At 38.8% G+C, this 26,886-nt stretch overlaps 1 pseudogene; it reads right to left on the bottom strand.

Annotated features, from left to right (window-relative positions):
• Nucleotides 1-12,407: 12,407 nt before the first annotated feature.
• LOC101027418 (ret finger protein-like 4A) overlaps nt 12,408-26,886 on the bottom strand; it is an 84,863-nt pseudogene continuing 70,384 nt past the window's right edge.

Below are 26,886 nucleotides of genomic sequence, written 5' to 3'. Positions count from 1 at the left end.
CACATTCAGGTACACCTATCAAACGTAGATTAGATCTTTTCACATAGTTCCATATTTCTTGGAGACTTTGCTCGTTCCTTTTTATCCTTTTTTCTCTAATCTTGTCTTCTCATTTTATTTCATTAAGTTGGTCTTCGACCTCTGCTATCCTTTCTTCTGCTTGATCAATTCGGCTGTTAAAACTTGTGCATACTTCGTGAAGTTCTCGTGTTGTGTTTTTCAGCTCCATTAATTCACTTATATTCCTCTCTAAATTGTGTATTCTTATTAATATTTCATTAAATCTTTTTTCAAAGTTCTTAGTTTCTTTGCATTGGGTTAGAACAAGTTCTTTTAATTCACAGAAGTTTCTTATCATCCACCTTTTAAATCCTGCTTCTGATAATGGAACACACTCGTTCTCCATCAGGCCTTGTTCCATTGCTGATGAGGAACTGTGATCCCCTGTAGAGGGAGAGGCATTCTGATTCTGGTTATTCTGAGCCTTTTTAGGCTGGTTTCTTCCCTTCGTTATACATTTATCCATCTGTGGTCTTTATAATTACTGTCTTTATAGTTGGGTTTCTGAGTGGATGTCCAGCTTGTTGATTCCCAGTGCTAAAATCTGAGCAACACACTGCGCCGGCCAAAACAGCAGCGTTAAGATTGATGGTGCTTTTCTGACTCTGCACCAAGAACCGCTGCACCAAGGCAGCAGCAAAACCGCCTCGCCGGTCACAAGAGTCGCGCTGGCGACCCGTGGGGCTCCTCCGCTGGGAATCTCCTGGTGCGTGAGCAACAAAAATTCATCTGAAAGTGTGGCATCCTCCCGTTCTCTGCACTTTCACTGGGAGCTGCAATCCCAAGCTGCTAGTGATCAGCCATCTTGGATCTCTCTCTCCCCATCTTGTTGAACTCTCAACCAATCAGACACTGCTGAGACTCCGAGGATCACTTCCCTGTCATTATACTGAATTACAAATGGCAAGTCAGGGCCTCATCACTCAGGAAACACTGTGTTAGGTTGGACGGAGTTCCACACTGGTCTTAATAGCATTTGCCTTGGGTTGTTAATTTGTGTAATGACAGTCATGTATTTGTGCCAAAAGCATGAATAACAAAGTAGCTTCCTATGGCCATCGTAATTATCACTTTTTAGCTGAAAAAAAAAAAGCGTTTGAAAGAAGCAAAGGGGGCATTCTGTTTATAACTCTATGCCTTAAGCATGGAGAATATGATCTGAAATCAAGAGTTAATGAATTTAATAAATATTAGTTGCTTCAGTTTGCCTTTGGGGTGAAGGAGTTTATGTTTTTATAATAAATAAGTTTGGCACAAATTGTGAGCTCAACAAAATTTGGGTGTTTGATTTTGTTTTTTGAGACAGGGTCTTGCATTTTGTCACCCAGGCTGGAGTGCAGTAGTGGCATCATGGCTGACTACAGCCTTGACCTCCCAGGCTCAAGAGATTCTCCCACCTCAGCCTCTCAAGTAGCCGGGACCAGAGGCTTGTGTACCACCACACCTGGCTAATATATATATATGCATATATATATATATATATGCATATGCCACCATGCCAAGCCTTAAACAAAGTTTTTCATTTCAGAGCCTCCTTTTCTTTTTCCTCTTGTTAAAAAGAACCAAAACCCTTATAATTACCAGGTGTTATGTGGCTCAGTCTCAGAGCTGTGAAACAGTCAATGGAATACAAAAACAGCTCAAATCTTTTGTTTACTTTCTTTAAAAGCCCGAAGAAGATCCAAATACACCGTCCAAGATAGCTTTGTAAAAAAGTCTCCACTTCTTTCCTATTTCTTCCATTATACTCTGTCACTACTGAGATGCGTCTCTCTTAAAAGCCTCCAAACAGAATGACTTCCTATTCCAATCCTGATAAGTTTGCTCTGCTCTCTCTATTATCTCTGTGTTATTTAATTTAATTTACATGCTTTGGCCGGGCATGGTGGCTTCCACCTGTAATTCCAGCACTTTGGGAGGCAGAGGGGGGCAGATCACTTGAGGTCAGCCTGGCCAAACTGGTGAAACCCTGTCTCTACTAAAAATACAAAAATTAGCCTGGTGTGTTGATGGGCACCTGTAATCCTAGCTACTCGGGAGGCTGAGGTAGGAGAATTGCTTGAACCCAGGAGCCAGAGGTTGCGGTGAACCAAGATCACACAACTGCACTCCAGCCTGGGCAAAAGAGTGAGACATCAAGTCTCCATTTCAAAAACAAACAAAACAAATCAAAAAACAATTGACATGTTTTAATCCTCCTTCTGTTCCTCTGGCATCTGGAATTCTCTCTCAACCATGTTCCCAGTTTTTGCATGATAAAAACTCAAGTGTGACAAAGACCTAGAAGAGGGGAGAGGGCTTCTGAGGATGACCAAGAAGTTGAAAAGGCAAAAAATGAAACTCTCCTTGGATTAAATTGGGTGTGGGTAGAAGGATGGGAACACTTACAAGTTAATAATCTTTGCTGCATCTAAATATAGATCAAATATACAAAAGAAATCGTAATTAGTGGCTGAAAAAAATTCTGGTATCCTGTTGTTTTTACGCATGCTATAGGTACAGGGGAAGCTATCCTGGAGGCTTCACATTAAAATAGAATCAGCAAATATGAAACATAGAAAATTCTATCTGCTTGACTCAGCTCAGTGTTCATATAGATTAAAAAAAAATACAGCCCATAACACTTTACGGCATGGCTTCTCCAACTGTGGAACTACGTGTGTGTGCATGGGAGCGTGCGAAAGGAAGATCGCTATCCCACCGCCCTTGGGCCGCTGTTGTGAAAATTAAGTCACTAATTACACAACGTCAAGGCTGGAAGTGTTACCCACACAATGGGTGGGTTCCATTGCTCGGTGGGTAACTGTCCAATCACTACAACTAAGGAGCATTTAACAAGAGGATCTTATTACTTGCAGCAGGTAAAGAGGTCACTGGGAATAATTCCCCAAAGCAGTACCTTCTCCAACAATGGCAAAACGGGACTTACTCTGAACCAGCTGGATGAGTCACTGTGCTCTCTGCTGACAGGCGGAGTAAGGCAGCTGCTGATCATGCTTCTACACACATCACACGGATAGAACATGGTGAGTAAGCTTTGCCTTGGGCACTGATTTTTCTACGATAATGGAGTTAACCAAAGTGCATTTCTTCTTTTTTTTTTTTTTTTTTTTTTTTTTGAGACGGAGTTTCGCTCTTGTTACCCAGGCTGGAGAACAACGGCGCGATCTCGGCTCACCCCCAACCTCCACCTCCTGGGTCCAGGCGATTCTCCTGCCTCCTCTTGAGTATCTGGGATTACAGGCATGAGTCACCATGCCCAGCTAATTTTTTGTATTTTTAGTAGAGACGGGGTTTCACCGTGTTGACTAAGATGGTCTCGATCTCTTGACCTCGTGATCCATCCGCCCAAAGTGCACTTCTAACTCAGGGATCTCTGTAACCAAGGCTGTTTCTTCCTGGCACTTTTTTTTTTTCTTTTTTAACTTCTACTTGAGAGTCAGGGGTACATGTGCAGGTTTGTTAACAGGGTAGATTGCCAATGCTGACGTTTGGGGTATGAATGTTTCACTCATGTACCAAGCACAGTTTCCAACAGTTAGTTTTTCAATCCTCCCAGACTCTATCCTTCTCATCTCTAGTAGTCTTCAATGTCTATTGGTGCCATCTTTGTGCCCGTGAGTACCCAGTGTTTAGCACCTACTTATAAGTAAATATATGTGGTATTTGGTTTTCTGTCTTTTAACCTTTAAAACAATGGCTAGGGATGGGGGTAATTAAAATAATCTCTACAGGTCCTTCCGTAACCCAGGGTCCCTGGGTTTTTGGGTTCACACAATGGAAAAGTACCCTCTTGTGTCTATTGCACATTGACTTCTTGTCATTTTAGAAAGTTCCAGAAGATTCAGAAGAGACAAGCCCCCAGGTTGGGGCTTAGCCAGGGCTGGTTGCTGGCTTTGCCAGGGAAGAATTCAAGGGTGAGCCAGAGGTGTTAAAGTAATCTTTTATTAAAGGGTGCTGCTCCTTGGGGAGCTGGGCTAACTCACAGACCATGCGCCCAGAGTCAACCGTTCATGGGTTCTTGGCAGCTGTATTTATATCCACCTGTAATTACATCCAAATTAAGGGGCAGGCTAATGCAAATTGCAGGGGTGGGTTATTCAGAACTTTCTAGGAAAGGCAAGTAAGTTCCAGGTCATTTCCATGAAGAGGGACGGTAACTTCCAGCATCTTATGCTAATGAGTAGTGACAGTGACTAGATGTTGCCATCTTTGCTACCTGCTGGTTCCTGCTGTTTTTTTTTTTGTTTGTTTTTGTTTTTGTTTTTTTTTTTTGTTTGTTTGTTTTTGCTTCATCCTGTCCGGATGGGGAAATAAGTCATGCTGGTCTTCTACCTCAGCTGGATAACGGTGGCCCGGACAGACTGTGGTTTGCCCACAAGTAATGAAAGTTGTCTGAATTTAGATTCTTAGCTCCTAATACAGAAAACTGATATGTAGGTCTGTCCTCACCATGTACACCAGAAGATGCTGATATGGGTGATCTGGGTGCTGAGAGGCGATGGCTGCCAGAGATTCTGTTGTCACAGCTTGGACATGCAGGAGAACACCAAGGCTGCTGTGGGACCGTCTAACAAAAACGAGGGACACAACCCTCCCAGAGATGCTGGCCACACTCGCAGAGTGGCCCTTGCCTCCAAATGAGCTCTGTTTGGAAGGTTTGATTCCTCACAGAGCCCACCCAACCCCTTTATTCTTCCTTTGAGAACAGAAAAGGAAAAGTTGAAACTAAAAAGCATTTTTTTTTTGTAAAAATTTGTCACTATCCAATAAATAAAACTGCAGTTCACAGAAACCTCCCAACTGCTCCTCCCATCCCCAGAGAAGCTTCTAGCATTTCTCGGTATACTTTAACTTCATGCCATTTTCCTAAACCAAATGTTAAATGTCCACCTTGAAGTGACAGGAATACATCACTGAAGAGAGAATGGGTAGCTCTTGTGAAAAACAAAAGCTGAGGTAGAAATGAGAAGTGGACCCCTTTCCCTGTTCTCACCCCGCGCGGTGCGCAGCACAGACGACGTGGCTATCCTTCAGAGGCAGCTGCTCCCTCTGACTCCGAGACTGTGCGTGTCCCGTTGTTAATGTTATTGCTGTCAATGTTGTGATGTTTGTGTTGTTTGAGTTTGTGTTCTTGATATTTTGCTTTCCCTGGAACAGGTAGGGGTGTTTTCGTTTGTTATTTTATACCTCGGAATCATTTTGGCTTAAGTCAATAATGACAGCAATGTTCTCAAAATGAAAATAAATGGGTCTATTGTTTGAAACAGCCAAGTCGTTACTTTGATTCTGTTGTTCTATCAAAGTTCTTCTTCTGTCTTTTTTTTCCTTTTTCTTTTCCTTTTCAAAACAGCCTGCATTACAACACATGTGCATTGATTGTTGGTTGGCACAATCATATATTCTATACTCTTCGATTTTCAAAAATACTTCTAGTAAATAAATAGAAAAGCTTAATAAAATATCTAGCTGCTTGCCAATCTATTAACCTTATAGTTCATGTCTAATTATTTTCACCTATACAATGTGGGAACAGCTTTGCAATCAATCACTTGGTGCAGTTCTGAAGATAAAGGAGAGCCTCTGCTTTTTGTTTAGGGAGAAGACATATGCATGTTTTAAGGGAACCCTGCACAATGAAGTGGCGGAGACATTCTCCTCAGCCTCACTTTCACAGAGCATAGGGAGGAATGGATTCAGCTGACATTTTGGGGATAGACATAAAACATTTATATGAGTAAAGTACAATGCTTAAAGCAATTGGAATGAGAAGACTTATTTTCATAATTCATACTCATAAGCACTGATTTTTAGTACCTAACTCTACTTGAGTTTGCGCCACCATGTGCGGGCTGCATTCCTGGTGCCCAGCTACTGCATCGCAGTCCTCTGCTTTCTGGTTAGAATTTGACCCAGAGTAGCAATTTGACCCAGATGTGCAAAGAATCTGAGTCCCTTCTCCTGGTGTCTCAGCCCTCTTTCACCTTACAGCCACAACCAAGATAACCGATAACGTCAGACAGAACCTCCACTCCTGACGAAAGCAGAGGAATTTCAACATGAGTGCAGTATTTTGAGCATCAGCAATGGAAAGACTTAGCCCAATGCCCTCTGCCCTCTGCCCTCCGAGGTCTATGGAAGTCTGTGACCCTTTGGCAAGAGATCATAGTCATTGAGTGAACTGGTCCCCCATGGAGGCGGAGTGAGTAGCTACCTATGGAATGCTGTTCAACACTGGCAAATGCCATCTAAAGGGTCAACCAAAGGTTATTAAAATCACCAGCAATGTATACAAGACATTGCATGGAGAGATATTAACGGTTAGGAAGTCGCAGCTATTTTGACATGGAGAGATGACCATGGCATGGAATTGGTCTAGGGCGGGGCTTGGCCATGGTCACTTTTCAAAGCTCCTGAGCAGTGCTGGCACCCATTCATGGTTGACCGCCACTGGGGCAGCACTTTCGGCCATCTGGTAGGAACCGAGCACAAAGCTCCACCTATGTTCCAGCTGCTGGCTAAGGAAAATAAAACTTTTTCAACTGAATTTTTTTTTTAAGCTCCTCTCTAGACAAAGAAGATAAGATAAAACAGTTAAAACTAGAATATGAGACATTTGGATTAGATCTAAGAAGCAGCTTGAGGGAAGAAGAGGTTAGTTATTAAAATGCATGACCTCAGGGATATTGTGTCATATCATTTTCTGGAAGATTTCACAAGGGGGGTGAATTTCCATCTGTCTTCAAGGTGTTTCTAATGGAATGCCAAGATGATGCTGGAGACTATAGCTCCTTCTTTTAGACAGGGCTGAATGCTGCACACTTATTCATCAGTTATTCATTGAAAACAAATCAAATGTTTCCCAAGTGCCTTATAATGTTCTAACAAAAGGGCACCGGGCTGGATGAACGATTTGGGTGTACACGTTGTGGCTGGTCCTGTTTGTAAAACTGTGACAGGCAGTACAGTGTTTGGGGTAAGTATGTAGCCTCTAAAGCCAACTGCCTGGTTTCAGTTTTTTCACTTATTGGTAGACAAAAATATTCCTTAACAACCCCATCGGTTTACCTGTAATGGGGATAATGATGATACTGCTGATGCTATTATCCTCATATAATCATTCTAATAGTAGTGAGTAGCCTATAATCTTAGAGTTCAATGAGTTTATATATGTAAGCTAGTTATACCTGCCTGGAACATAGCAGACATCTGGATTAAGATTTATTTTTTTCCATTAAAAGTCAATTTAGGACACTTGCAACAGAAGATTCATTCAATCCCAATTAATATCTTTGCTAGCAAAACTAAAATATGCACTCTTTTTTTTCCCCGTTCTTTAAGTTACAATAAAGTACAGCACTTCTGAGGAAAGGCAAAATCTTAGAGCTGGAAGGAAAAAATGAAATCTTCTAGAGGAACGGTTTTCAACCATAGTTGCATATTAGAGAGCTTTCAAATAATATTTATACCCAGATCTAAATACAAACAAGAGAATCAGGAGTGGAGTACAGACACCAGTATTTTCTCTTTGGTTTTCTTTTCTTTTTCTTTTTCTTTTTTCTTTTCCTGATTGTGTTATTTACCAAACTTTGTCATTCCAAAGTCTAACAAAGGTTTCAAGTCAATGATCTAGAACCATCTTCCTTAACCAGCCTCTTCTTAATATTTCCATTGACATAGAATGGTATTTCCATTACCTCACATAAAATTGAATAGTCCTTTAAATTTAATTCATGCTAAGCAAACAATTCAGCCTAATCACATTCAATGTTTATTTTCAAATTTGAATTAATTACCTCCTCACATTGTTGGCAAAATGATAAATAAATGATAAATGCCAAATATCATGAAATATTTCTGCAAATTCTGCAACTTTTTACAATCATCACAGTTAAATAAAGTAAAATATTTTCAAAAGCAGATTAAATTCATTAGTAATAAATAATACAGTTATGATTACTTTAAATGAAATTACATAAAGATGGCATTTCAGTTTTGAAAGCTGTTTGGGAATCTACCTCCACATGATCAATTTCACTTCTTTCTTTTTGAATTTATTTTATTCATGTATTACTAGTTGTGCAATAAACTATATAATCAAGAACCAGTGTCAGGCATGGGGCTACAAACCTTACTTAATAAGTGCAAAATCAAAAGCTGTTTCAAAACTCAAAACTTTCGATTTCTTCAACGTGTCATACCTTTCTCTTTCCCCTAAACTGTTCACTGTATTGGATATTTGCAGTTAAGCTGATTTTTAAATAGACTTAATATTGTATGTAACAATTTAGAGCTGTAATTCAGGTAAATTAAGGACTTGGTGGGGAAAGATTTACTGTGGACCTTTTTAAAACAATGAGTTATTATAGCTTTTTTAAGATGTAATTTAACTCACCAGATTTTGTTGTGTATACAATTTCTGGAGACACTGATCAAGTAAACCAGGAATCGAGGCTACGTGTGCTGTGATCATTCCTTAAGTATCAGTGGGTGTTGCACGTAGGCAGGTTTAGAGGACAGAAATGAGGTAAGAACAGGACACCTAAAGGTTAGACAGCACTGAATTCAATGAGGACAGATCGTCTGAGTCGGTCTGGTTTGGAGGAAGGGCAGAAGTTGATTGTTCTTCAGAAGGACATCGGAAGGGCGATCACCAGGAAACTGCAGATCACGGTAACATTACAGATGCCTGTTAAAGACGGTTACCGCAGTCTCCTCAGAAAAGCACTATTACATTTTAATTTATCTATGGTGAATTATCAGTGGGCCAAGGGTCATAAGCACCAGGTAATAACAGCCCTCATTAACGTATGTTTAAGTGCTGCTATTTCTATAGAGTCTTTATAGTGCAGATTTTTAGATCTGGTCTTATTTCTTCTTTTCTTCTAGATCCTATCATTAACACATATCTTAGACAACTTTTTGTATCCCAGCTTTTCTTTGTTCATTTTATTTTCAACCAAACTGGCAGTGACCAAGGGAGCCAGAATTAACACAATGAAACACAATTAATACAAGTGACAAAGTCGTCCTAATGATGCTGAATGGGAAGAAACCGTCAATTGCAGTTTTAAAACATTTCCAAGGACCTTTCCCCCTTTAAATGCTAAAGTAAATCTTTACCGTGTGTGTTTTTTTTTTTTAATTGTAAACTCAGTTTCTCAGCTTTCTGTTCCATGTATAAAATCCGATTTTCATGGGTCTTTTTCCTCAATGATATGCAGGCAAGCATTAGTAATAGTTTCAGATTTATACAATGCCATTCTTTGGCATAGCACATTCTCATTTTGTCCCCTTCGCGGCTCTGCAATGGAAAAGGCTTGTAAAGCAAGAGCTTTTGGTCGTATTCATGTGCGTGTGTGTGTGTGTGTGTGTGTGTGTGTGTGTGTGTGTGTCTGTGTGTGATGGAGTTTCGCTCTTGTTACCCAGGGTGAAGTGCAATGGCGCGATCTCGGCTCACCGCAACCTCTGCCTCCTGGGTTCAAGCAATTCTCCTGCCTCAGCCTCCCAAGTAGCTGGGACTACAGGCTGTGCCACCATGCCCAGCTAATTTTTGTATTTTTAGTAGAGATGAGGTTTCACCATATTGACCAGGATGGTCACGTCAAACGTCGTGATCCACCCGCCTCGGCCTCCCAAAGTGCTGGGATTATAGGCGTGAGCCACCATGGGTGTGTGTTTTAATTGATCTGATATTGGGAAAGACCCCTAAGCTTTGTCCTTAGTGGTTTTTTTAAACCTTTAATCTGTAGTGAAAGGGATTTGAATAGGTTATCGATAGTTTCTTCTAAAACTGAAATGTTGTAGCTTTCTTTTAGAGTGCATTCAGATGGGGGCAAAGGCCCTTAGAAACTTGCTCAAGCTCATATATTTAGTTAGCATAGAGAAGGACTTCAGTCCCTGAATCATACTGCAAGGTGTTCCCACAAGGTTATATTGCTTATTACTGAGAATGTGAAATTCAGACCTTGGTTTACCTTATCATTATTTTATTTTATTCTTAGACTAAAGAAATTGTCTTAGTCTCATTGTTGTATGCTATTGAAACATTTTTAAACTAATTTCAAATATTTTACGTGAATAAGGAACACCAAACTTTGTTATGTGAGTGTGAAGGTTAGGGTAGAAGGACTTCCACTCTGACCACCACCACCCACACCCCCCGGGTCTACTCTGTCTTGGGTTAGTACTGCTTTACAAGAACGTGGATTTCATTCCTGCTGAAGAGGTGGGACTTGATGATTTTTGATTTTCCAGGGGCAAAGAGGAAAGATGACCTATTTAATTATCTTCATGGAATTTAATTATAGTTGGAAAGTTTCGCCAAGTTTTGTTTCTTTATTTGTATTTAAGACTAAACCACAGTCTAAGGATTTCTTCAACAGGAGTACTTGAAGCTTCAAAGAGGATCCTTTGAAAAGAGCTAATAACCAGAGTGTTGTCTTCTCTTCCTCAAGAAGGAGCCGGGTGGGGAGGTACAAATCTGGTTCTTCTCTTTGTCCCACTACTCAATTTTTCCCACAGATCAGGGAGGTAAACGATTGCTTTCCATTGGATAATGTTAAGCAGGAACGGGGGTCATTGCACTGAAGTAACAAATGGGCCAGTTGCTTGATTCTTCATGGTTTGCTAACACTTTGCTCTGTTTCTTGTCTTCACGTAATAAACTCACCAGGGAAAGGTCTCTCTCTTCAGGAGTATTCTACTTTCTCCAGCTTCATTGGAAAAGTTTCATTGGAGGAAAGAGGTAGTCAGCCCTGATACCTTCTCTAATTTAATGTTACCAGGGAGCCCTCTGCTTTGAGAGAAATCAGGAATCCACTGATAAAACTAGCACCATATTTAATTCCCATTTGCCTCCTTGATTATTTCTCAATGTGTTTAGATAAAGAAGAATGATGCCATTAGCTCCTCCATATTTCTAACAGAAGCCAACACAATCAAAAACCACATTCTACAGCTAATAACTTAACTAGAGGGCAACAATATTTTCTGCTAAAGTTTGCTAGAAAGCGGATGTAACAGTCCCAGATGTAGAAGGTTGTTCAGGGACTTAATTGCAGTCCCTTTCTAATCTAATCTCATTAGATGTTAATGTATGCATACCTTATCAATTGGTTGGAGACAATTATACTTGGAAGCATCATATGCCTCGCTCTCAAATAATTATTCTAATTTGTTTTGCTCACTTTGTGTAGTAATACAGCACAAGGTGGAGAAATAGGGCCCCGGCAGGTCAGTGAATATTGCTTTACTACTCAGTACACATTTGTAGATCATAAACACGGTTCATTAGTTTCTCAAAGACGAGAAAGTTTTCTTGCAGCAGACACTGCTGAAAGCAATAAAAATGCTATAATCATTCTTAAAGAACATGTACGTTTACAGTCGTAATAAATTTTCCATGCACATATGCATGTCTAAAAAATGCTGTCGAGTTTGAAAGTTGAGAGACACTTTTGAACCACTTACAGCCACATGTCAAATCTTTCTTTAATTGTGATAAATTCTGTTCTCTCACCTGAGAAGGTGACATTTCACGGCACATAAGTCTGAGAAATCATCCAGAACGAGAAAAAATTTTCTGTTTTGTAAGCTATTTCCTATAGTAACCAGAAAATTTAGGACAAAAAAAAAAAAAAAAAACTAGCTCACAGCACAGTTGCTCTGAGCTTTGTTAATCACAATCAGGAAACTACACTTTTGCTTGAGAAGCCAATCAAGGATTCAGGGTCTCCTCTGAATGAACTTATCTCAATGTCTTGGTAAACTGGAGTGGCTGCCTGTATCACTGTGAGCCCCAAGTTGCTGGAGTTTCTTCTCTTTCTTTTTTTTCTGAAATTTCAAAATATTTATTGAATGGAAATATAAACATAAGTCCAAAAGAAAATATGACAAACTTTATAAGTAAAATGTAATTTTCCCCTAATTAATATAATTGCTTGCTGTTCATGGTTTGCAAAATGACTGATGTTTCCCTTCTATCCCTTTGTACCTATGTGTATCTAGCAGAAATGTTCTTAGCTTTGACTACATGCATGCAGAAACTTTGTATCGATGATTATGTTCAAATGTTTATTTCTTTTTCCCAGAATAAATTGGGGGACTGGCACTGTCTGGAGTGATCACAGGACAAATAGGAAGCTCTGATCACCTTGAGTTTCATGTTTATCAGAAAAAAAAAAGGGCGTAGTGGCTCTATAACAGACATGTGCTGGGGTAGGGCCCTGGAAGTCCTCCGGGTCCACCCTTTCTCCTCCCATGGATGGCTTGCAGGGCAGCCCCTGGTGACCAGCCCAGTCAGGCCCCAACCCCGTTTCTTGAATATGTAGATATGGCACCCATCACTAACATTTGTTGAATATGTAGATATGGCACCCATCACTAACATTAGCAAAGGAAGTGAACCGCATACCTACAGCCAGGAAAATCCCCACTCTGCAACTGGGGACTCACCCAGAGAGAAGTCAAAGGCATAATGCTGGTGGCAAAGATCTTTCCTTTTCTGGAACCCACAGTCCAAAAGCTGAGTTCTGAAGAAAGTACAATGTCCCCCTGTTGATTTACAGATTCCTTAAAAATGCCCACATCCCATCCTTTGCTGGTGCCCACATCCACCTCCCAGTAATGGCGACCAAAATTGAAGCAAGAGGTCCCCAGGATACACAGTGCAGAGTTGAACCATTCAGCTTGCTCTTTCCGATTCTGTCTGAAATCCCCACATCGGACACTCCTCAGATTTTCAGAAATGATGAGATGGTTGTCGGCTGTGTCCACATCCAAGGTCATATCCACTTGAAACTTCTTCATCCTTGGGTTCATCGTTAGAATAGATTTCAGCTTGGGCTCTAGTTCCTTGATGATGGAAACCGGTGCCCTCAGTTTGAACCTGGGTTTGATGTCATTCTTCTGAGAGGCCACAGTACATCAGGGACACAGTACACCTTCCCCATGGGGCTCCTTCTGCAATGAATTGATGCATTGGAGGCAGCAGGCGTATCCAGATTTCAGTTGCACCGGTTCTTCAAGATCATTTAGACAGACATCTAATTACTTGTATGAAGGGTTCCGCCAATGCAAATGTCTCTCCTTCCCGAGTTCCCCCACCCCCACCCCCAACGCCACCCAGCTTCAGCTGCTTCTGCTGACAGCCCAGATCTCTGATTTTATTTTATTTTATTTTATTTTATTTTATTTTATTTTTATAAACAGGCATGTTTAGTGATAGCTTGCTCTTCAGAGATGACTACAGAGACTTTTAGTCTATAATCCAGGAGTATATAACTATGCAGCACAGACCAATTAGCCAAATGTAAAATAAACTAGGTTCTTACTACAACTACCCTATAAATATTGCAACTATTCTTTCCAAAAGGACCCTCATCTCCTGTGAAAACACCTACTGTGAGGGAACCAGAAACCTAGCTACGTGGCCAAAAGCAAAAACCCAAAGGAAACAATAGCAACTTAGTGGTTAATTGGTGAAAGCACAAAACTTGTGTCCTTTACTGTGCTGCTGCTGCTGCTGGGGATGCTGCTGCTGGGGGTGGTGGTGGTGCTGCTGCTGCTGGTGGTGCTGCTGCTGGTGGTGGTACTTCTGGTGGTGCTACTGCTGCTGCTGGTGGTGCTGCTGCTGGTGGTGGTACTTCTGGTGGTGCTACTGCTGCTGCTGGTGGTGCTGCTGCTGGTGGTGGTGGTGCTGCTGCTGGTGGTGGTACTTCTGGTGGTGCTACTGCTGCTGCTGGTGGTGCTGCTGCTGGTGGTGGTACTTCTGGTGGTGCTACTGCTGCTGCTGGTGGTGCTCCTGCTGGTGGTGGTGGTGGTGCTGCTGCTGCTGCTGCTGGTGCTTTGGTCTTCTTAGTTTTGTTCTTTTTGCCCCTCTTCTCCAGCGCATTCGTATTAGCTCTCAGTAGGTTTGAATAAGCCGTCTGAAACTTAGTCACTTCCTTGGAGCTCACCACAGTGCTGACCTTCTTTTTCCCGTAGATGGCTCTTAACAGGCATTCATCTGCGGGCTCAAAGCCCTCCACAGAACCTTTCTTTGCTATTTATGTATTTCCCTCTCCACTTCCTTGTGGCCTGGCCACCACCAGTATGATCACCTCCACTTACACAGACACCTGCAAAGTCACCAAAGCCACAGGAATGGGGCTTAGCCAAGCTTCTTTGCAAGCGTATCTCACCCCTTCCACAATTCTCCATCAGGGCCTGCTGCCCTGTGAAGTCAGCCTTTCTGCTGACCTCACCTTTTGAGGTTATTCTTGATATTTATTTTAATAAAATACCATGATGATAGAGACGCCAGAATGAAAAGGTCCAGGTGGCATAATTTATCTCTGGCAATTCAGTGGAGACAATTAAACGAAACTTGCAAAATGTAAAAGGCAGCTTCTAAAACTGAAAAAAGAGCCACTTTTCAAAACCTCATATCATAAAGTACATGTTTAGATTTAGGGCACCCTGCAAATATCAGTCCCTTGCAGGGAAGAACACTCCCTTGCAGAGCTGGGTGAAGTCAGTTCCAGGACTGCATGGCTGTTAAAAAAACAAACAAACAAAACAAAACAAAACAAAACCCCTGCTCTGTTCTCTTTTTGCCTACTGGGCTTTCAGGCACAACTGTTGAATTCTCAAATGGGCAGTTGAAATCCAGACCATTTAAAGCACAAAGACACACACACACACACACACACACACACACACACACAGAGCAAAACAAAAACTCCAGATTAAAAGGAGAAAATCTGCCGTTTTTCATCAAGTGTGTCAACTCTCTCCTCACACTTGTCATCTGTAAAAAGATGTGGGGAAATGAATACTGTACCAATGGTCTGAGAATAGTTCTGGCACCACCATTTGCTATGCAACTCAAGTTCCTTAATGTCCCTGCCCTCTCTGTCTATAGCATGGTGAGATAATACTTAATTTACTTCCCTCAAAGAGTGGCTGTAGAGGTCAAATTAAGAAATAGATCAAAAAGTATAATGCATTGAACACATAAAACACTACTTTTGAATATCTGTACGTTCTTTATTTACAACTTTTAAAATTTGCCTTTACAAGTCACAGAAAGAACAAAGAATACATTTAACAGTGACAGCCCTTTGCCCTGAAATTTGGAAGACTTGGTAAACATTGTATTTAATTAAATAAAGTTGAAGGGAAAAAGAGAAAAATTAGGCTATAGTTATACTACTTTGACTGCTTTCTGGCCAAGAAAAAAAAAAAAAAGTCTTTACATGTCTATTCATTTGTTTAATCACTCAGTCAAAAAAAAAAATCAAACCAACCTTATGGCTAAATTATAAAATTAGATATCACTCAGTCTATGGTAGAAGATGAGCATACAAAAAAAGTCATCATGTAATAGAAGAATGCGCAGAATACAATATAGCAAGGGTGAAAAACCAACTTCTGCTCAGGTCAGGGAATGAAAATATTCAAGGGAAGGCATAGGAATGTAAGAGGCATTTAACTGGACCTTGAATGATAAATAGTCTTTCTCTACGTGGACAACAGCATGTTCATCACTATTGACACAATAAAAATTCGCTTTTAATATTAAATGAAAAGGTGAAATTATATAAGTAAATATGATCAGTATCTTCCACAGTAGGATAGGTTCTCTTGAAGGCAAATTAAACATTGTTTCTATTCAGGTGATTGAGCACCATAGGCAAAGCTTGTTAAATGATCTGTTTGGACGAAAATCGTACCGCTGGTGTTAAGTAGAAACACAATCCAGTAGGGAAAAACATTCCTGGGAGGCAGACTCCAAAGGAGCTCAGAAGAAGAGAAAACGAAGGAGAGGGAAGAGAGGGGTGTAGAGTAAAGAAAAGTAAAAGGGAGGGAGGGGGAGAGAAGGGGTCTGGCCTTTTTACTCCATTTTTCTCAGTTCCTTTAACCACTACATTTCCCCTGTCTATGATGGGTGTACAAAGTAAGTTTATCTAATTAGTTGGTTTTAAGGATTTAAACATTTTCCTTTCATAAGCAATTAATAAAATGTTAAAATTAATAATGGATTTATTAAATTGTGTATAAAGCCCATGAAAAATTGAACTAATACAGCTAAGTGGACTTCGTGGATAAAAGTTGATGACCTAAACATTCCCCTGATGCTGTGACTTGTTCCTTGGTTGACAGTGACAAGTTCTGAATAATGAAAAGACCTCTCTTTCTGTGTTACCTTCTTAAAGAACTCAAAAGAACTTAAAGAACTCCTAGCATCTTTAGCAGATGATAGGAAAGTGGGATGCCATCTTTTGTTTCACCGTGCCTATTTTCCGTAGAACTGACCTAACAGCGAAGTGTCAAATCTGCTGAAAGCTAGCAAATCTTCCCCAGGAAGCTTAGGGATTTCCTTCAGAAAAGTAGTGTCATCCTAACTGTAACAGAATAACCTGGAGAAAAAGGTTCTTGGGGAAACATTTCCCAAAGTTGATTCAAAACAGAAATTTCAGAGTGGGGATGGTTCCAGACTCTCTGAATTAGGCAGGGGCGCAACCTCAAAAGGAGACCCAAGGTTAGCTGGCAAAGGTGTTCTCTCTCTCTGTTTTCTTCCTCTCTCCAACTCTCAGTTCTAAAGGCCTCAGTCCAATTCACTTTAGTCTTTGAAGACCTTTAGAAGAGCTCAGATTTGGGGAAAAGTAATTCTTTATTCTTTTCTGTTCTTGGAATTACAATAAGAATAGTTCTCAATGAGGCTTATGAATTTACAAGAAATGAAGCCATTGAGAACTGCAGAGAGCTATTGAACCAGTGTCTCTGGGCTTTGAACAAGTGTATATATTTTGAATTTTGCATTTGTGATTCTGATGTCTCCTCCTGGTCAATAATCACTTGTCATTTATTATTAATACTAATAAGGGCCAAACTAACATTAAACTCTTACTTCTACACCTTGAGTCTCTTTGAATGGAAAGGGACCTAGAGATGATTTAAAAGATCTTTAAAATGACCTCCGGTCTTAGAAACAATGTAAGTGTGAGGCTATGGAATGTAGAGCCACACTTAACTTAGCTAAACATTTAAAAATGTTTTAAGGTAAACATTTAAATGTGCCAGGAAAGAATATTTATGATGACTAATATGCATAGAATGTCACAGAACTTAGACTCTAGTTATTTATGAGTGACTGTTGATGATCATGATTAGAAAGAAAAATAAATTAGCCACAGAAGGTATCTTGTGGATTCACAGCCTAGGGTTGAAAAGGTAGCTACATTAGAAGTGAAATTTCCACAATTATGCATATCTCCATGCAGCAAGCACGCACACGCACCTCTTAAATCTAAATTAAATAAATAAATGGATAAGTAAATCAAGAAAATGTATAAAGAATCCCATTTTTAAATGTGTTTGTATTGTACTTTCAAACTTGTAATACTTTATTGTACATTTTTGCATTTTTATGCAAAGGAAGCACATCAGAGATTGTCTTATACAAAAAAGGCTTTCTTTTTTATTTTATTTTATTTTATTTTATTTTATTTTATTTTATTTTATTTTATTTTTGAGAGGAGGTCTCACTCTGTTGCCCAGTTGAAGTGCAGTGGCCAGATCTCAGCTCACTGCAGCCTTCACCTCCTAGGGACCAGCAATTCTCCTGCCTCAACCTCCCATGTAGCCGGGATTACAGGCACACGCCACCATGCCCAGCTAATTTTTGTATTTTTCATAGAGATGGAGTTTCACCATGCTGGCCAGGCTGGTCTCAAACTCCTGACCTCAGGTGATGCACCCGCCTTGGCCTCCCAAAGTGCTAGGATTACAGGTGTGAACCACCGCTCCTGGCCTTCCTTTCAAAGACTTAAATTAACTTAAATTTAATATTTTATTTTACTGATGAGAAAAAATACAGTGATTATCGTGCTTTCTGGACTTCCTTTCTTTCTCAAGGGATGCTAGTTACCACTAAAATCTCATGTCTTCATTTCTTGGGCATTATAGCTGCCAAACCAGAGTAAATTTCCCAGACTTCCTTAGTTTGGGATTTGGCTATGTGACTGTGAATAGGAATGATATGCATGTACATTTTCTAAGCCCAGGTCTTCGGTCATTGGTTGAACACATTCTCTTCCTGTGAAGTGACCCAGCTTCCACTGTGTAGACAACAACATTACCTGATATGGTTTGGCTGTGTCCCCACCCAAATCTCATCTTGAATTGTAGCTCCCATAATTTCCACTTGTTGAAGGAGGGAGCCAGTGGGAGATAACTGAATCTCGTTGGGGGGTTTCCCCATTCTGTTCTCGTGGTAGCGAAAAAGTCTCATGAGACCTGATGGTTTTATAAGGGATTTCCCCTTGCACTTGGCTATCATTCTGTCTTGTATGGTGGCATATAAGATATAACTTTTGCCTTCCACTGTGGTTGTGAGACACCCCCAGCCACATAGAACTCTGAGTTCATTAAATCTCTTTTTCTTTATAAATTATCCAGTCTCGGATGTGTCTTTATCAGCGGCATGAAAACAGACTAATATCCTACCATAAAGAACATGGCATGCTGGTGACTTGAGACCTGGATCCCTCCAAGACTGTAATCAACAGTTCTCCATCGATCTGGGCAAATCTCACTGACACGTGGACATGAGGGAGAAATAAAATGGTAGAATTTTTCTTTTAAATCCCTCAATTAGATCTATTTTTAAAAAATGTTTTATATCAGCATTCGATGTAAAGGGGATCCTCTAAAATCCCTCAAAACACTGCAGTTCCTTCAATCAGGAATTGAAATTCTTAAAACATATCTAATGGTTTTTTGTAACCAGATTTAGAAAAAGGCCTGACACACAGTTAAAAAAAAAAAACCCCAAACCCAAACATATCTGTGAATGGGTGTATATGTGTATATATATATATATATATATATATATATATATATATATATATAAAATACACATTATTATATATGCATATGTGCACCTAAAAAGAATGTATGCAACAATTATTCAAATGAAATTTACTTAAGGTCACATAGTCAATTGCCTCAGAACTAAACAGAAGCCTTCATGTTTTCAATATATTTTTTTAAATTTTTTGTAGAGATGGGGGCTCACTGTGCTGCCTAGGGTGATTTTGAACTCGTGGCTCAAATGATTCTCCCACCTTGGCCTCCCAAAGTGCTGGGATTATAGGCATGAACCACCATGCCTGTCTCAATTATTTTTGAGATGTCCTCAACCCAAATCTCAACTTTTTTTTAATCCTGAGAGAAACAAAAACATCAATTTCAGCCTTGGTCATACAATTTTGTTCTCCTATATATCTCTAAGACATGTTGTTTGAAATATTGTTCCTGTTGTTATTAATTAGTATCAACTAGCTAGGACTACCAGACGATTGCCCTACTTATGTTTTCATAGCAGACACAACATGTTGGTTTGTCAAATGTATTACAATTTCGGAGAAAAGAAAACAAGCTACCCCAATTATGTTTTGCCATTTCTCTGACACTTTCATTATCCTTGATGCGATTCCTATCACATGCTGTCTTGTTGTGAAAGCCATTTCTGTCAAATTAACTTAGGGAGGACTGGTGGAAAATGAAATTAAAAAAAAAAAAAAAGCAAAAAAAATCAAAAAACTCTTCCTCATCTACTTCTATCACCTGGCAAATCAGAAGACAAATATAATTTTATTATATTTTAAGTTAAATCAGATTCTGAGCTTACTGTTTCTGACATAATCCAATGTAAAATGGAAGAGCTGCATCTATCCCTGACCATTAAGGAGCATGCTCGAAGCATGGAAAATCAATTCTGGCTCACAGCTGTTGTGGCTCTTTATGATGCCCCATTAGGATTTCTTTAATTTTTGTAAATCTAGTGACTTATTTATTTAGATGCCATCAAAGACAATACCTCTTCAGTTCAATAAAATTCTTATCTAGAAAGTGAGCTGGGCTCTGGTCACATCCCTACAAGGGTATAGCCAAAGAAAAAGAACAGAATAAAAAGCTTCTGAAGCACCTTCGTCACCATTGTCTTTAATTTTGATTCTCTTCTTTCATTTATAAATTACATTATAGAAATAGAACTACGAAATGGCAATTGCCAGAGAGGATTAAAAATCAAACAACCAAAACTATCCATGTGAACAAATTTTCCAGTCTAGACTAAGGTACAGTGTTAACTCTTGATTTTCTAGTCCTCATAGTTTGCCACCGATGAAAGGTCCTATTGAAGCTGACAACCTGAGAAGCAGATAACGTAACCAAGGCATTAAAAGTTGAGAGATAGCCAGGGCATAGATGAGTTTTGGATGGTGTTATCAGAAATGGAGCTATGAACACTGAAGTGAAAAAGAGCAAAATATGAAAGAAAAAAAGTTCATGAAGCCAAAGTGAGAAGAAACAATTACATTTTGGATAAACATTTATTTAAGGGCTGTAATCCCAGCTACTCAGTAGGCTAAGGCAGGAGAATCACTTGAACCCAGAAGGTAGAGGTTGCGGTGAACCAAGATCGAGCCACTATACTCCAGCCTAGGCAACAGAGTGAGATTCTGTCTCAAAAAAGAAAAAAAAGAAAAGAAAAGAAAAACATGTCAAACTTGATAAACAACTGAATATACAACCGGATCTTTATGTATTTCCTTATTTCAAAATTATTTTTGTCAGGGAAAAAGCCAGATACAATTTACTAATCAGTTAAATAATTCTGATACTATAACTCAGCTTTAGTTCACCTTTCTCATACAGTATTGATAGCTTTATTCAGATATTTTTGTCGTTATAAAATGAATCTATTAGTGTTCAGTGTGTTTAGTGTATTCACAGAGTTGAGCAGCCATTACCACAATCTGAGTATAGAACATTTTCAACAAGGCAAGGAGAAGCCCCATATGAGTAGCAGCCCCTCCCTGCCTCCCACCATTTGCCTCTACCTCCTCTAAGTAACAGCTAACGTGCTTTCGGTTGCTACGATCTTTCCTATTCAGAACCTTTGGCATAAATTGAATCACATAGTATGTGGTCTTTAATGACTGGTTTTTATCACTTAGCTAATGTTTCCAAGGTTCATTCATGTTGTAGCATGTATCAGTACTTCACTAACACTTTTAAAAATTTTTTCTGAATAATATTTCACTGGATACACCGTATTTTGTTAGCTACTCATCAGTTGATGGACTTTTAAGCTATTTCTACCTTCTGGCTACTATAAATATGCTATGAACATGTGTGTATAAGTCTTACGTGGTCATATATTTTCATTTATCTTGAGTATATAACAAGAAGCAGAATTTCTGGGTCACACAGTAAATCTATGTTTAACGTTTTCAGAAACTCCAAACTATTTTGTAAAATTTTTGCACCGTTTTATGTTCTCACCAGTAATGATTTGCCACATTCTTGCCAATACTTGGTAAGATTTTTAAATTGTATCCATCCTAGTGGGTACAAAATAGTATCTTGTTATTGGTTTAATTTGCCTTTCTCTGAAGACTAATGATGTTGAGCATACTTTATGTGTTTAATGAACACATGAAATATATATTGTGCATATTCTTTGGGGAACTAACTAGTCAAATTATTTACCTGTTTTTAAACTGGCTCATCTTTTTATTGCTGAGTTTTAAGAATTTTTTTATACATTCTGGATATAAGTGCCTTATTAGATATATAATTTACAAATATGTCTTTCCCATTCTGTGGGTAATTTTTTCTTTCTTGATGGTATACTTTGACATAAAAAAGTTTTTAATTTTATGAAGCAAAATGTATCTACCTTTTTTTTTAAATGTCACTCATGTTTTTGTTGTCATATCAACTAAGCCATACCCTAATCTAAGCTCACTCAGAGTTTTGTAATTTTAGCTCTTGCATTTAAGTTAGGTCTATGATTCCTTTTCAGATAATTTTTGTGTATGGAGTGAGATGAAGATTCAACTTTATTGAATACATATGGATATAGAGTTGTCTGAGAATATTTGTTGAAGAAGATATTCTTTTTTCATTGATGTGTCTTGGTACTTTTGTTAAAATCAATCATAAATATTTTCTAGACTCTCAGTTCTGTTCCACTGATCTACATGTCTATTTTAATGCCTGTGCCATGCTTTCTCAATAACTGTACTTTTGTAGTAGGTTTTGAAATGAGGAATTGTGATTTCTCCCTTTGATTTTCTTTTTCAAGATTGTTTGGCTATTCTGGATATGTTGTATTTTTATATAATAATTTAATAATTTTATAATCAACTTGTTGATTTCTATTAAAAAAGATAGGATTTTCTTTTTTTATTATTATTATGCTTTAAGTTCTGGGGTACATGTGCAGAACTTGCAGGATTGTTGCATAGGTACACACACGCCATGGTGGTTTGCTGCCTCCATCCCCACATCACCTACATTAGGCATTTCTCCCAATGTTATCCCTCCTCAACTTCCCTGCCCCCTGCTGTCCCTCCCCTAGCCCCTCAACCCCCCAACAGACCCCAGTGTGTGATGTTCCCCTCCCTTTGTCCATGTGTTCTCATAGTTCAACACTTACCTATGAGTGAGAACATACGGTGTTTGGTTTTCTGCTCTGTGTCACTTTGCTGAGAATGATGGTTTCCAGATTCATCCATGTCCCTGCAGAGGGCATGAACTCATCCCTTAAAAAAAGGTAGGATTTTCATAGAACTTAGATTGCATTTAATTTGTGTATCAATGTATAAGTTTGGGTTCTCCAGAGAAACAGAATCAATAGGAATTACAGAATCACTATAAGAAATCAATTCATACAATTATGGAGACTTTTAGTCAGCAATATGAGGTGATGGTGTAACTTAAATCAACAGAGTAAGGATTAATACTAACTTAATTATAATAGAATGCAAAGCTTTGCTCCAATCTATCTCAGTTTTCTGCTTCCTACTTTGTATAATTATTATTATATAGAATATATATATATATATATGTGTATATACATATATATATATATATTAGATGGAGTTTCACTCTGTTAACCAGGCTGGAGTGCAGTGGTGTGATCTTGGCTCACTGAAACCTCCTCCTCCTGGTTTTGAGCAATTCTCCTGTCTCAGTACAGGTGCGTGCCACCATGCTCAGATAATTTTTGTATTTTTAGTAGAGATACAGTTTCACCATATTGATCAGGCTGTTCTTGAACTCCTGACTTTAGGTGATCCACCCACCTTGGCCTCCCAAAGTGCTGGGATTACAGGTGTGATCCACTGCACCTGGCATTAGATTATACTGTTAAACGTTGTAAATAAACACAAGTTTTTTTATTTTTTTTTAACTTTTATTTTAGGTTTGAGCATACATGTGATGGTTTGTTAGGCAGGTAAACACGTGTTATGGGGGTTTGTTGTACATATACATTACCCAAGTATTAAGCCCAGTACCCAATAATTATATTTTCTGCTCCTCTCCCTCTTCCTATCCTCTCCTCTCAAATAGACTCCAATGTCTGTTGTTTTCTTCTTTGTGTTCATAAGTTCTTATTATTTAGCTCCCACTTATAAGTGAGAACATGTGGTATTTGGTTTTCTGTTCCTGCTTTAGTTTGCTAAGGATGATACACTTCAGCTCCACCCACGTTCTTGCAAAAGACATGCTCTCATTCTTTTTATGGCTGCATAACACTCCTTAGTGTATATGTACCACATTTTCTTTATCCACTCTGTCATTGATGAGCATTTAGGTTGATTCCACATCCTTTGCTATTGTGAATAAACACAGTTTTGAATTATGGCCTCATACAGTTGCCTTTTGAAACAAGAGATAAGAAAAGTGATACAAGCATAATACATATGTTTATATTGTCTTTTATCATGCCCATGCAGTTAATTTTATTGGTCCTCTGTGTATTTTTGTGTGGATTCAAGTTACCATCTAGTCCTTTTCTTTCAGTCTGAAGGAACTCCCTTTACTATTTCTTATAGTATAGATCTGCTAGTGCCAAATTCTTAGCTTGTGTCTTTCTGAAAATATTTTTATTTCTCCCTCACTGTTGAAGAGAGTTCAGCTAGATGTGGAAATCTTGGTTGACAGTGCTTTTCTTTCAGTACTTTGAAGATGTCATTCCACTGTCTTCTAGTTTTCATGGTTTCTATTAAGAAGTTAGTCGTTAATCTTATTGAGGCTACTCTGCCTGTGGTAAGTCCTTTTTCTCTTCCAAATCTCAAGATTTTATTTTTTTATTTGATTTTTATTAATTTGATTATGACATGTCTAGCTATGAATCTTTCTGAGTTTACTTAAAGCTTGAGCTTCTTTAAAGTATTGATTCATATTTTTCATCAAATTTGAAAAGCATTTGGCATTACTTTTGTAATATTTTACTGCCCTTTTATGTTTTATTTTTCTGGGGTTCTCATTTATATGTTGGAACACGTAATGGTTTCTGACAAATGTCTGATGACTTTTTCATTTCTTGATCATTCTTTTTCTCCTCAATTCTTTTTTCATCTTTGCAGACTGGATAATATCAATTGACCTATCTTTGAGTTCACTGATTCTTTCTCCTCCCAGCTCAAATCTGTTGTTGAGTGCCTCTATTAAATATTTCATTGCAGTTATTATAGTTCTGGATTCCAGAGGTTTTATAAAGATAATTTTTGTCTATATTGATGCTCTCTATTTGGACAGGCATCATTGTCCTACTTTCCTTCAGTTCTTTAAACATATTTTACTTATAATTGCTTATTTAAAGTCTTTGTCTTCTAGAAACACAATCTGGGCATCCTCATGAATATTTTCTGTTGGCTCTTTTTTTTTCCTATGAATGTGCCATATTTTTCTATTTCTCATTTTTTTTGTTGAAGACTGGACATTTTAGATGTATCATTGCAATGCTGGTATCAGATTCTCCTGTTCCTATAGGTTTATTGTAGCCGATTTATGGTTTTTGCTATTGTTTTTCTTATTTCTGATTATTTGTTTAGTGACTTCCCTGGACTAATACTGTAGATTTTGTATTCTCAGCAGTGTATGGTGTTTGAGTTCTCTAGTAATTTTTTTTCTTAAGTTCTTGTTTTTATTTTTAAGGCAGGCTTCCTAGGGATCATACTGAGATCTATATGTGGTCAGCCAATAATCAGATTTTTTAAAAAAATTCCTTGCCTTTTTATCACCACCCTTTGCAAAAGGAATCTGCATGAGAAAGCAAGCCATCAAACTGCAGAAAATTAAGGAAATGGCCTTCCTCTCACTTCCTGCTTGTACATGGCCTCAAAGTCAATCAGAGGTGAATGGCTGGTGCCTCTCCTTTCCCAGTTTTTTTCTGGGCTTTCCCACTACTTTTTAACCCCCCAGAAATATGTGGAAACTTTTCAAAGTTTCCCATGGTTGTCTATTTTTCTGGATCTTCTTTTTAATTCCCAGCCAGCCTCTTGTTTGCCTCAACTGAAATCATAGCCTTTCATTTAGGCAACTTAGATGCTGCTGGGAAGGAGCTCAGCTGAGTCAAATCACATCACCATTATGCTCTGAGAATAAAGATTTCACAGGGAGCTGAAAATGTGGACAAAATATTGACTGCATTCTGGAAGTGATGCCTTTAAAGAAGATCTATACGTGGTCAGCTCTCTCTTGCCTTAGTTATTGCTGGCTTTCGTCTACCATGCCACCGAGTTGGGGCAGGAAGGCACATGTGAATATCTCCAAGTTAAACTTTCACAGAGTTCCCTCCCTGTAACCCAAATTTAATACTTTTGCTTGGATAGATGGTTTTCAGGTTGCTATGTGCTTGGGTCAATTGACAAGAGTTTTGAATTGGTAGACTTCAATATTTTTTCCTGTACAGTTATGCATTGCTTAATGACAGGGATATATTCTGAGAAATGTGTAGTTAGGCAACTTTTTCAGTGTGAGAACATACAGTATACTTATACCAATCTAGATGGTATAGCCTACTACACACCTAGGCTATATGGTATAGTCTATTGCTCCTAAGCTGCAAACATGTACAGCATGTTACTGTACTGAATACTGTAAGCAATTGTAACACAATGGTAAACATTTGTTAATCTAAACACAGCTAAACATAAAAAGATACAATAAAATCATGGTATTAAAATCTTATAAGACCACTCTCCTATATGCAATTTGTTGTTGACCAAAAAAATGATGTATTTTAGCTGTTTTAGAGGGAGAGCAAGTTCACCATGTTCTTACTGCCATTCCAGAAATTGATCCCGTCTCATACAATTTATCAATTTGCTTTGGCATTTCATTAATTAATCAGTGCTATGTTTTAAATTTTCAACAGATATACACAGTATACCACACACATTTATAGTTAGCTGCTGAACTAGAATCTCAGGGCATAAAATTGCATGCAAGGCTACAAGTCTACGCCTTCTTTAGGGATGAGTGTCTGAAACCTCTAAAGTCTAGATCTGAGATATTCAATCTTACAAAGAATCTCTCAGTGATAAAATATGGGCAGAGAGATAGTAAAAGATGAGTCTCATGAACACTGGTGATTCATAACCAATCTTCAACTTCTACCCAGATGGGTCCATTTAACTATTCCTGTGTAACAAACTATCCCCAAATATAGTGACATAAGATAATAACCATTTTATTAATGTCACAATTCTGTGGGTCAGAAATTCAGGTGGGGCTCAGATGAGCTATACTTCTACACCACCTGGGATAACCAACTGAGGGCTATTTTGCTGATGGCCAATCTGCTATCCATCTGATTCGGTCCACGATGGCATTATTCACATGCCTGGTTCCTGTGTCTCCCCGGATCACTCTGTCTTCCTTTCCCCGAAGTCTCAGGATCTCTCCATAGGATCTCTTTGCAGCATAGTCAGACCTCTGGGGAAGCTCTAAGCTTCCCCAGAGGGCAAGGGAGCAACT

Source organism: Saimiri boliviensis, chromosome 13, assembly GCF_048565385.1.
Source record: "Saimiri boliviensis isolate mSaiBol1 chromosome 13, mSaiBol1.pri, whole genome shotgun sequence".
NCBI lineage: Eukaryota > Metazoa > Chordata > Mammalia > Primates > Cebidae > Saimiri > Saimiri boliviensis.
The sequence above is the reverse complement of the archived record's forward strand: the minus strand, read 5'-3'. Positions and strand labels throughout refer to the sequence as shown.